The sequence below is a fragment of the Arachis ipaensis genome, chromosome B6 (assembly GCF_059453495.1).
Source record: "Arachis ipaensis isolate K30076 ecotype BB chromosome B6, ASM5945349v1, whole genome shotgun sequence".
In the NCBI taxonomy this organism is placed as follows: Eukaryota; Viridiplantae; Streptophyta; class Magnoliopsida; order Fabales; family Fabaceae; genus Arachis; species Arachis ipaensis.
Window position 1 is genome coordinate 126,851,126 of NC_142441.1, and position 13,661 is coordinate 126,864,786.

Sequence of the window (13,661 nt, forward strand, 5' to 3'; positions counted from 1 at the left end):
ACTTGTTTATAACTTTCAAATTTAAAAAGTACAAAGTAAGGGAAAACATGTCTGAACGTTTTTGTTCTTTTGAATATGATTTCTCTCTTATTTACGTTAGATATTTTGTATGAAAATTTAATACGCAATTATTTAAATTGGAAAGAAGAAAAAATAACTATTTGTACCTATAAATTTTACGAATGTCGACAAAAATACCAATCAAAGAAAGAAACTAACGTTGTACCTATCAAAGATGGACTCCATACGATAAAAGTACCCAACTTCTAAATTTTTGTTGATTTTTTAATAAAATTACCAAATCACCCCATATTTTATCTTCAAGCTCAACTCCATCACCATTTTTTCTTTTCTAAATCTCTGATTTTCACATTATTCCATTACCACCACCCTAACCATCTTTTTTATTCTCAACTCCCCTATAGTGTTAGGAGAAGAAGACGAAGAGCATAAAGTAGACGGCGACTGCAGTTTAAAAACTGGGTTCTAATGGGGTGGTGGTAGGGATTTGGTGCTTTCGGGGCTTAAAAGAAAACAAGAACGAGAATGAAATGGGATTCTTGAAGTTAAGCTTCTGCATCCGAGTTTCTCCAAAGGAAAAGCCTCCGATAAACGAGAACTCGAATCTTTGGTTCTAAGAACTGCTGCAAGGGAAGGAGGACTCTCTTGTCTGTTATCAGAAGAGCCTCTCGAAGAAAAGAATTATTCCTCTTCTTCATCTTGATTCTCCTTATGCTTTTCGTTCTTGTCTTTTTCACTTTGTCATGGCCGGAAATTATGGCAATGTAAGGGAGCCAGTGATTTCAGTTTGGGCAGTGCCATCAAAGTTTGGGTGGTGCTGCTGGAGCTTGAATTCGGTGACTCTAAACTCGTCACCATGCCAAGATAGAGGTAATTTATGCACGAGCTAGAGGTGGCGCTGGGCCCCGCAGGGCTTGGGGTGGGTGCTGTCTGAGATGGCAGCTTTGCGTGGGAATAGACGGATTGTCTAGAAGCCTTGTCGTCATTTTTGTCATCGTCAGCGTGGAAAGATGATGGCGACGGTGGTGGCGGCAGTGGAGTAGTTGAGAATAGAGAAGGTGGTTAAAGTGGTGATAATGGAGGGATGTGAAAATATGAGATTTGGGAAAGAAGATATGGTGATGGAGTTGAGGTTGAAGATAAAAGGTGAGGTAATTTGAAAATTTTATTTAAAAAGTCAACAAAAATTTAAGATTTGGGTACTTTTGTCGTATAGAACCCATCTTTAATAGGTACAACGTTAGTTTCTTTCTTTGGCGAATACTTTTATCAACATTCGTAAAGTTCATTGGTACAAATAATTATTTTTTCTAAAAGAATAAAACTTTTTGTCAATATATCGGAGATGAGAGATCTATAATTATATTTTAGATGGATGTAACATAATTTCTAAAGTAAATGGATAATTGGATATAAATATATAAAAAAGAATATAGAAAAAATGTAAAAGACATACTTAAATAATTATAAAATAACTCAATATATTTTAAAGATTATTTTCAAAAGTTAAAATTATTTTTCATTATTTACTCTTTTGTTAGTCTAACATAAAGTTACAATCATTCAATTGCTATATAATAATTCAAAAACTTTGAATTCATTACTGTCTATATAATTGGAATGACAATTTTGACTTGTAAAACATAATTTTTAAGATATATCACACTATTTTTCAATGTTTTAAATATAATTTTATCTATTTACCTTAATTTCCAATTAACTTAGTTGTTTTCAAACTCTGGTCAATTATTTTATTCTTTACTCTCTTCTTTTTGACAACTTTTTTCAGGAAAAAGCTATTGTTTGTCAATGCATTAATTTATATATAGTACTTGGCAAAAAACGGGATCAGGATTCAATCTCTAAATTTTTCATTTTTAAAAATATTTTTGCCTAATGTAAAAAATAAAAAAATAATATTTACTTAGTATAAAATTACTAAATTTAAAAATAAAAATAGGGATGAACACGAATCAGATCAGATCGGATATAGCTAAAATTTCGATCCGATCCGATTCGAACTAAAATTATCGGATCGGATCCAATATCCGCAAGTTTTAAGTTTAGTTCCGATCCGCACATTTATGGATCGAATCGGATCAGTTATCGGATATATTTGCAAAACATAAAAATATTTTTAAAAATTTATTTTTATTAAAAAAATCAATAAAATTCCTTTTTTCTGTTCTTTTAAACATATTTACTCTTAAAATAATGTTAAACATATTTTTCTTAAATAATAAAAATTAAAATAATACAACATATATAATAATTATTAGTTAAAATAAAACATAAAAATAATATTTATTTATTTATTTATTTTTGCACATTCGCAGATATATATATATATATATATATATATATATATATATATATATATATATATATATATATATATATATATATATATATATATATATTAGTGTGCAAATCGGATCCCATCTGATTTGATAGTCTTGAGGATCAGATTTATATCCGCAATTTTTGAATCAGATTCAGATAACCGCAAATATGCGAATTGAATCTGAACACCTCTAGATAAAAATATCTCATTTTATAATTATTCTTATAAAAGAATTATTAAAATCCGACTTCCAAAACTTTTCTTGATAATATATATTTAACAGTTAGATATTTTTATTATATTTTAAAATATTTAAGAGTAATTTTGTTATTAACAAATTTGAAAAATATTTTTGTATATAATTTGATAATTCGAGGATTTTCTTTTCGTGATTTACTCTATACACTAAAGTGTAATATACTGGCGCATATGACATATCAAGCATATAACTCCCTAAAATAAACAATTAATTTAAAAAAATTTAATTGACAATCCTTAACACATCTGAATAAGCAAACTGTGGTATGTATAAAGAACAAACTTTTAGTAACTTAACACCCTAAAATGATAAAAACAGTATGGCGATTATTCATTTCCCTATTTTGGTCATGAAACGAGGATTATGGCAATGCAATCAAAACGGGTTGACTTTGATTATTTGTAGCGCAAAATGTCTAAAGTCTAAACCGCCAAAAGGAGGGAAAGTTCGTACCTGTCTCTTCATGTACATGCACACTTTAAGCACAAGTTATAAAAATAAATAAAAATAATATGAAAAAAGAAATAGACTGAGGGTGCAAATGCATACCATTTTGTGTTGTCAAAGCAATGTCATTGCTCACGCATGCATAACACCCTTAAAACGGGGTAGATGGCTACAAACCAGATAAATAGAAGAAAATAACTACATGATAAACAATACAAACCACCGAAAATACTCTGAATTATTAAATTGCTGATAAAAATAATTAACAAAAATACCTAACGGTTAAGTATATATTATATAAAAAATTAAAAATTATATTTTGATATGATTTTTTTAAATAATATTAAAAAATAAGATATTTTTATATTTAAAATTTAATGATTTTACAATAAGTGAATTTTTATGTAATTTTTTTATAAATAACCAAAATATTTTAAAAAAATGAAAAGAATCAAGAGATCAAATTTTACATGTATTTTTTAATAATTATTAAAATATTTTTATACCATTTCAAATCAAATGATTTCTTATATATAAAAAAATTGTATTTCTTAGTTATCTTTATTGACTTAAAATATTTTAAAGATATTTTTGTTAGGTCGTTAACAAATTTAGTAAATAATTCTATCGGCAATTTAATCATTAAAGAAGATTTTTGATAGTTTACTCTAATGATAAAGAAATAAAAGATAAACAAGAAGATAAAGATTTAACCGAATAAAAAAAAAGATACATTGAAATTGAAATAGAAATAAAAAGGATAGATTGAAATTGAGTACAAAGAGAATCACTCTACTTCTACCCAATCTTTTGATGCAACAAGAAAGGACTCCTCAACCTTCTACCCAATTTCTCGATCCAACAAGAGAGGGACTCCTCAACCTCAATTGTCTACACCATGGTTTAATCACGAAACCAAAAAGGGGTCTTCAAACCTCTAAATCATTCTCTACTACGACTACAATAGCTAAAGAGGTATTTATAACCTCTTATTAGGTTAAAACAAAGAAAACATTAAAGTCCATAAACATAAGGTCCAATCTAATAATTAAATAAATAAAATTAAAATATATCAAATTAAATTAAAACATTCTAAAAATGTAAACTAATATTTTTTAAATAATACTTGAACTCTTCATACATGAATATTTAAAGCACGTATCACCTAATATACCAAAGATAATAAAGAAAAATGAGACCCAACAAAATTCCAAAAATCCTAAACTTAAAAGTACGAGATTTAATGATTTAGATTTCTTTTTTCTCTAAAAGGAATGAGTAAATTACCAAAACTACTGACAAACTCCAACTTTGTTAATAATAAATATATTCTCAAAATTTTTAAAATGTGTTAAAAAATAAAAATATAATTTTTTTAAGTAATAAATTACTTTTAATTGATAAATCACTTACGTATTTAATTTGAAATTTTGTGAAAATATTTTAATAATTATTTAAAAAGTACATGAGAAAAAAAACCTAAAATTCGATCTCTAAACTTTTTAAATTCTAAAAATATTTTAGATCATTAAAAAAATTACAAAAAATTTACTTACAGTAGAATTACTTAGAGTAAAATTACCAAATTTTAAATAAAAAAATTATTTTTAAATCATTCTTGTAAAAAATTATGTCAAAATTCGATCTCTAAAATTCTTTTTGTAAGATATATTTAACAATTGGATACTTTCACTACAACAAAACAGCATTTTGGCAACGGTTTTTTTAATGCTTGGTGACGATTTTAACTGTCACTAAATAGTTTTGCGACGGTTAAAAGAAGCGTCACAGATTTGAGCGTCGCCAGCTGACATAGTGACGGTTTTGGACCACTGTTGGTAAGGAGTGTCGCTAAATTGTTTATGAAAGTTTTTAAAATATAAAACCGTCACTAATTTGTAACACTTGTAGAGGTATTGTATTTCGCGACGTTTTGAAACTGTCGTTACATTACTAAATCTTGCGACAGTTTTTCCTTATATTTCATGATTATTTTAAACCGTTACAATTTAGAGACGATTTGAAACCGTCACTAAGTTACTAGTTCTTATGACAGTTTTTAGGCATATTTAGTGACTATTTAAACTGTCATAATATTTTTAGTGACAGTTTTTCGATTTAAAACTATTACTAAATTTCTTATTCCTGTGACAGGTTTTTCCTGTATTTAGTGATTATTTTAAACTGTCATAATCTCTCCAACATCAAAGTTTTCTTTTATTAAATATTGCAAAAAATATTTCTATTCTAAATAATAATTTATATGTGTCTACCAACAAAATAATAAATGGCATTATATTTCAATAAATTTAAACTTAATCTTACAAGTTTTACAAAAATAGCAACAATATATTTTAAAAGTTGAATTCGACAAATTTTACAGTCATAATCCATAAAATGTAAATTCAAAAAATCCTAAATTAATCCAAATATGTAAAGCTAACAATTGTACTTGTAACTTAATCCTCAACTTTTTTTCCGCAACTTCACTTCACCTTCAACCTCAATAATATTCAACTTCAGCAATTGCTTCACAAGCAACTCTTCAACACAAGAAACTCTCTCTTGTCCTCTTCAACAATTTCTTGTGATCCCCTAAAGACCCAAATAAGACAAATCATGCATCAATGAATAATATTCTAGATGAACAAACTAATATTATAATAACTAAAACACAAATATACAAGCTTGAAACTTAGTTCTTTAACTTAAGATAAAACTAAACAATAACTAACAAGTGAAATTCCTTATCATTTTTCTCTTGTAGTACGCAATGAATGTGCTCTAAGAGCATGCAAGTATTTCTCATCAGTTTTTAGTCTTAAGATTGTTAGGAATCATCTAGTCATGTAGTATATATGCATATTTATTTATTTATTTATTTATTTTATTTATTCACTAATATTGGTTTACCAGAGATTATTTATTTATTTTTATTTTATTCACTAAGATGGTGCAAGTTTGGTACTTACATGTTTGGCTACCACCAAATTCCAAGCTCTTCCACTTAATGCATAACGAACAGCAAACTTTATAGGATCCAAAAATAAGTAAGTTATAATAGAGTAAACCCAGATGATTCCCATCCAACTCCATCCTATGGCTTTGATTCCTGCTAGCTCCCAAGAGAGAAAGGCAGATACAATAGTTGCAATCTACAGAGGATATAGAAGTGATTAGGATCATTGACATAAAAAATAAAATCAGGGCAATATTTGGTTTTTATTGTCATCTCCTCTCTTTTATTTTCAGTATTTTGTAAAAAAAATGTGAAAATAAAAAATAGAATTACACTATTAATTTATTTTTCAAAATTCTAAACATAAAACATTGAAGACAAAAATAAGAGATAAAAGTAAAAACCAAATTGACTCTTAGGCTTTGTACTGAGTGGGATAAAATATGAAAAGTACCAGTTGAGTTATAACAAAAGCGATCATAAGAAAAACACCGGGCCTTTCTATATAGGACCATCCCCTTGAGCGAGTCACAAAAATTAAGGCTTGACTAATTATACTGACTTGAAGATATATAGCAGCTCCTAGAATTTTACTCTCTTCATGAGTAGGTGGACCATGAAGATCTCCGTGGAGATGTCTCACATGAAAATGGTTCTGTAGCACAGTAATTTTCATTGTCATATAATTTGATGTCACTACAAACAATGATTAAGCTAGAGGGAAGATGCTTACAGAAAAAAGTGTATTTTATATGCTGCCCAAAAAAATATCATTGTCATTAGAGTCAGATAACCTCCTAGGACAATCCCAGTTGCAAAAATCTCACTCAGCTTCCAACTATCAGGACTTTGAGAAGGCTTAACCAGTTACCTCGCATTTTGTTAGGGACTATTTATATGGGCTAGTATACAAGACAAATAAGCATGGCAAGTGGCCTTTAGGTCTAATAGATTTGTAATAGAGGAACTTTTGAAGGGAAAGGTAGTTAGCTAGAGTTAGGAATAAATAGAGGAATAATAGAATCAGTTTTTAAATTTCACCATAGAAAATGATTGAATTGTCATAATATTGCATCTTTTCTGTATTAGACAAGAGTAGTCCAGGTTTGAAGTAAAATTCACAACCATTTTAAAGAAATGATGAAGTTGTAGAATAAAGAAGCTAAATTAGCTTGTCAGAAAATACTTCATCAAAATGCATCCAATATACACTATTAATAAAAGCCAGACCTTCAGCTATATATAAACAGTTAAATGTTGAATAGAACAACAATTATTTCACTATACATGGAACTCAAAGTGCCCGTAGAAATACTAGGTGCAGCCGTGCAAGAAACATTATTATTAAATCTGATCTCAATCAAAACTTGAAACACTTCAGCAGTATCACTAAGAGAATATCTCAGTCACAGAGAATTTATGACCAAAGTTGAAGAGAGTACCAAAGGTCACCACAGAATTAGTGTATATATATTGTATTACATCAAGTTCTGCCACTTGACAAGCTGAAACAACGAAAAACACATAATTGTTAATTATATTCAAACAAATGAGGTTCATTATACCAGTGCCTCAAATAATTTTCATAAAAATATACATATGCAAAGAGATATAAATAAAACCAACAAATCAGGTAAATGCAAGTCTAGAATTAGTAGGTTTTCTTTTTCAAAAGTGAAGAAGTTTCCAATAAGTGAAAGAATAGAGTGCATCACTCCCTCAAGAATTTTAGAATCAGAGAGAGAAAATGCTTCCTGCAATATTATTGCATTGAGCACAATTAATTAATAGTAATAAGAGTGATTGGTAACATGCTTTGGAAAACATATACAAAGGTGATATCAAATTCCCTGCAAATTAATTGATTTATACTCATCTTATAATTAATCACTAAATTAATTAATTTAGATAAACTGCATTAATACCACACAAAAAAAGAAAAAAATAAACTACAACACTTAAAAATGTTATTCAAAAAGAAGTTCACATTACATAAGATTGCAAGAATCACTTAATTAACAATATAACTCTTGACATTGGACCAATATAATTGCATATTAGTGCATCAATTGCACTCTTATCTGTCCTTCTATTAGAAATGCATCAAACAGCCATAATTCTAGTTGAAACATTTTATCGAACAGGTTATGTACTAGTACAATTAAAATGAATTTTAAAACAAACAGAATTTAAAGCTTCCAACAAAATAATTCTACATATAATAAGATACAAAGCACAAAACAGGAATTATCACAAAACTAGAGAAAATCCACATTTTAGAATGAAATGAAGGAGATTGAATGGAATGAAGGAAAAAGGAGAACAATTTGTTCGGGGACTTTGCTACCTTCTACGGCCACGGTGGTGGATATCAGAGCGGGAATTGATGGCACCGGAGACTGTGACGGAGTCTCCCTGTTGTTGGTGGTTGCTACTGTGGAAGCGGCGTCTTGTGCCAGGAGCCTGGTCTACGGTGGCCGCGTTCTCCAGATCGCCACCAACATTGATTTGAGGAAGTTGTTTCCGCCACTGGCGTTCAGTCTCACGTAGTTGTTTTCCATCGAAAATTAGAATTTTGCACGATTCGATTTACTAGCACGAAGATCTCGTTCTCCTACATTGTTTCCATAATGACGCCTTGATGCTGAATCTGAAGTGATGAATTCGAAATTTATGGGAAATGGATAGAAGAAAAAATAGAATGAATGAAGGTGAGGGAAGAGGGAGCAGTGCCAGTGAGTTGGTGACTCGGGAGAGGTGAGTTTATGACAAAAAAAAAGTGAGACAGACTATAATTTTAGAGAAAGTATATGAAAGTTTGGAAAGTATTAGAGATATTATTATTAGTGTTACATTGTCTTGTCAAATTACGTTTTTGGGATGAGTGGTTTCAGGACATGGTATAAGAATTCTAGATCCGGAAGGTCAAGGGTTCAAACCTTGGTGAACCCAAAATTAGCTTTTTATAACATGAGATGTTTATTATCCTTGGTATCCGGATGGTTATTCTGGATAGTATAGGTGATGTTCATTTGATTCATAAACCAAAGATTTAGCCCATTGTACACATTGTACACTTAGGCCATTGGCTCCCTAGCACTACTCATAATTTTACTATTGTAACATTTAAGTTTCTGACGGTAAAAAAATGATAGAGATAAGTGTCACAATTTTTTATAATGGTGGCTCTTAAAATAAGGGTCACAAACTAAATGTAGTTATTCAACTAAATTGGTGTAGTGTTTTGTGGCATTTTAAATATTTCGAAATATTTTGTCATTAACAAATTTAGAAGGTACATTTATTACTATATAACAATTTAACAACATTTTTTGTGGTTTACTCTTACCCTCTTCAATAATGGAAATAAAATAAAAAGGAATAAACTAACAAAAGTGCACATAAATGATCAAATTGTCGACAAAAATAAACTCAAGTTTGATGCGACAAAATTATTCTGAAATATTTTAAAATGCGACAAAATTATCCAATCATAACAAAATGCCTTTTTTCTATTAATGCAATAAGTGGAGGTGACTGTTAATCACTAACCACTCGATACTTAAGAGGGGTGAATTAAGTATCCAAAAACTTTAGTAAATTTTTTGTGGGAGTTAAAGGAATTGAAGTAAATGAACAAAATGGATTTGTACTTACTTTTTCTAAGGACTTGAATCAATTTCCAAGCACTTACAAGTTGCAAAGAGCTATACCTTTTACACCACTTGATTAATTAAATGACAATGAATCATAAAAGAGATAGTAGAGTTGAGAGAAATCAAATGGCGATATTTTCTGGTTCAGCATAACTTTTTTGCCTACACTCAATCCTTTTTACCAAGGTGACAACTATTTTTACTATACCACCAAACTTCAAGGGTACTTGATAAATCACTACAACAACTAAGCACCCGATTTACACTTCACGATATATGATTACTACTTAGAGACTTCTTTTTTAATAACTTGAAATAATCTCAATTTCAAGTGTTTTGCCTTGAGTGTTTAAAGTAACTATTTTGGTATCCTCCCTAAATATAGTGTATACCAAATCTCACTTACTTGGAGAATCATATTCCAAGTCTTTCAATGTAATGACCCAACTTTTAGCATGTCATGACCAACTTAGGACGTCATGACCAATGCTAACAGCCAGACAGTTATTATTCGTTCAAACCCTAAGACTATAGACATTGTATTATATAAGTAATATTAAACCTGTCGCGCATATCATTCACCGTAAATTGCATTATCGTTGTAATAATTAAACACAGAATATAAAGCATATATAAATAAATAAGGCGGAATATAAATAAAAAATAGATAATATACAGATAATGAACCTGAAGATGATCCGCTAGCCATGATAGGTGGTAGGCCTTCTCCCAGGGGTCCAAACTGCACAACCAAAGGATCTAGATGCTGCGGATAAGGCTATGGGTCTACAGGTATTTCAAGTTTCGGCTCGGGATCGACCCAAGGAGAAAACTCCGGCTCAAAGGGTGGAGGTATTTTGGGCTCTAGGTCCACCTTATTCAGGGGCTGAGGTGGGAATGGAAACTGGTCATCGCCAGGGTGCAGCTTTGACAGAAAAAACCCATATAGCATGTTGGAGTTGAAGCCTAGACTAAGCAGAGGATACGCAAAAGTTCAATCGTGTAGTATGTACAGGCGGGTTCGAGGTGCTCCCCATATAAATGTGTTACTCGTAGCAAATCATCATAGGGAATAATCAGATTTTCTTACGATCAGACAAACAGATACAGAATAATAAAAGAAACAGAGAAAACAACAGAAGCACAATCACACACAATCACTATCACAGGGATATGCAATAAACAAGCATTATGCATATCTAGCCCTAGCATAGGCCATGAGCTCATGCATCGGTTGACTACCTGCACCTGACGTTACCTAGGACTAAGGCCGGATATGGTCCCTCAACTAAGTCGGTCAGGTATATGGTCATCATGGTCGAAATCATGTTAATCAAGACACTAGCAATCATCGCAAAGTTTGAAACCATTATATACATCTCAAGTTAAGGAACTGTATCATCATAAAGTGGGCGTCCCCACATCATCCAGCACTAGACAAGTGGAATAATTCTTCGCTCTGTCAGGCAATCATAAACATCTTGGAGATTCATCATATTATTCTTTTGGTATATAAAGTTGGGAATGTCTTAGGTGGGGAAAGTATTTTCTGGTGCTTGAAGCACCAAGGAAAAAGATTCTTGATGGAGGGTCCAGATTACTCTAAGCAAGAAGTTGTTAGTATTGTTAAGTTTGACCCATGATTTAATGTATTTACGAACTGGTATAGCAGATGGTTTGGTCAGACCGGCGGTTTTATGTACTTTTTTTTGGGATAGGCTATATTGATGAGTGGTTTTTTTTTTTTTTGGATCTGACCACATGGCCCGCACCCACACAACCCACCGAAAAAATAATGCAATACAAACCCAAACCCCCCCCCTAAAAGCAGCCCGAATGACCATGGACAACCCACTCAAAAATCAAAATGCATATTTTCAAGACCAAACATTACTCCATATGTGTATTATGTTACCCAAATTTTCCTGCACAACTTCATCTTCTACAATGACATGAATTATTTTTTAAAAAGTTTGAAGGAGAAGGAAAAAATTTTATAATAAATCCCAAGTGATTTCAAGAGTTGAATTAATTTGAAACTTGGTGTATGTAATAATAATAATAATAATAATAATAATAATAATAATAATAATAATAATAATAATAATAATAATAATAATAATTATTAATTATAATATTTTAAAAAAATCTTATTTTACATTATTATTATTATTATTTTAATGAAAAATAGGTAATTTTCTATGTCCAAGTTGCTTAAGTTAGCATATTCCAACAATGTTAGTACTTAGTAATACTAATAATAACGTTTATTAGTTTTGAAAATTATCAATTTTATTTTATAAAAAGTTTTCCCTATTTTTAATATTGGTCGTCTCATTCAACACCCAACAGTGTCCACCGCCAAAGCAGCTACCAGAGCATTCGAAAATCCATTTTCAACACCAAATGACCCTTTCTTTCTAGTCCATCTTTTTACACCTCCCTTGAAAGAATAGGTGATTATATAATGAATCATTAAAGTCTGTGGTACATACAAAATTTAAATCTCTAATCTGATCAATTGTCGATCCCAACAAGTAAGATACATATCATTTTGATTAAAGGCCATCTCCATCGAGGATAATTCTATTTACTGTAGCAGTAATGTGTACAAGGTGAACTCAAACACATTGATCCTCCCTAATCTATTATCCTAATTTCTAACTAATCTTTTTTTTTTGGTGACTAATTTCTAACTAATCTAACGGAACTAAACTAAGATTTTCACCACATTGCACTCTAATTTATGGCCTACCATTGTTTTGATTAGCTCTTCAGTATTAGAAATCATTTTTACAAAATAATGCACACCACAAACCACTTCTAGCAGTTGTGCTGCCACCAAAAATCCATCCAATATGAAACAGCAAACCATGTTCACAGCAACACTACCTGAAATAACAATGCAATCACAAATTTAGCCATCATTCCATCTGCAAAAAATTAAAGCATTGCAGCGAAGGAGATATAAAGAGAATCAAAAGCACACACCTAGTCCATGAATTGAAGCTGCACACTCAAAAGAAGCCGTGAAGCAAATCATTTTCTTCAGCAGAACACCACACATTGGCCATGCTTCAGAATCACTCCTTGAGCAACTCGCTGAATCTGAATTTGCAAAAATTAAAATAAGAGTAAATTTTAAGTTTCTCTGCTAACAAATTGTCTCAAGAACAAACCAAATAACAGCTAGAAGCAAATTTAGTACCACTAGAGAAGAATCACTACTTGAACTGCTGGAGTCAATTCCTGTCCATTTGATCACAGTAACAAATTAGTATATATGGTAAGAAAATAAGTACGATGCTATATAAAATAAGTCCAACTCATTCAACAGATAAATGCACAAAAAATGAGAGGGCTTTTACCCCATTGGATTTATTGGATGCTGCATTGTTGTTGTTCAAGTTGACAAGTAGTGCCTGCCGCTTAATTTTGCTCATCATCTTCTTCCAATTGGTCAATAATCGATCAAGTTCTCAAAGGGTTTCAGTGTCAACAGCCTCAATATCAAGCTCAATATCATCCTCGTCCTGCTTCAGATTCCCATTCCTCTTCCTTATGATCTGTATCACCTGCTCCATTTTCTCAGGAGGAAAACTCTGCAACCCAATACCCAACTTGTGTTTCTCCTCAAGGCTCATCTCCCTCTTATTGGGGTCCTTTGCCTCAGGTCCTTTGCCTTATTGGGGTCCTTCTCCCTACAAACAACTTTGAAGTATCTCAGCATCTCATCGTGAAGCCTCTCTATATTTTTCCTAGGCACCGAAAATAGAGTCTCACGTGATAGAAATTATGCAACAACAACATAAAAGAGGGATTGATGAAACTGAAGAAACTCACCAGTTTGAGATCACCTTTGCGGGCGCAAACATGAAGAGAAGTCCAACCTCTATCTTCTGTACCAACGCTAGGCTTCAGCATGCGCCTCCTCAACGGGATTCTCCTGAACAACACTGGCTGCGCCTCCAGCAT

At 31.1% G+C, this 13,661-nt stretch overlaps 1 pseudogene; it reads right to left on the reverse strand.

The window, feature by feature from the left end:
- Positions 1-13,165: 13,165 nt before the first annotated feature.
- On the reverse strand, positions 13,166-13,661 carry LOC107604957 (transcription factor GTE7-like; annotated as a pseudogene).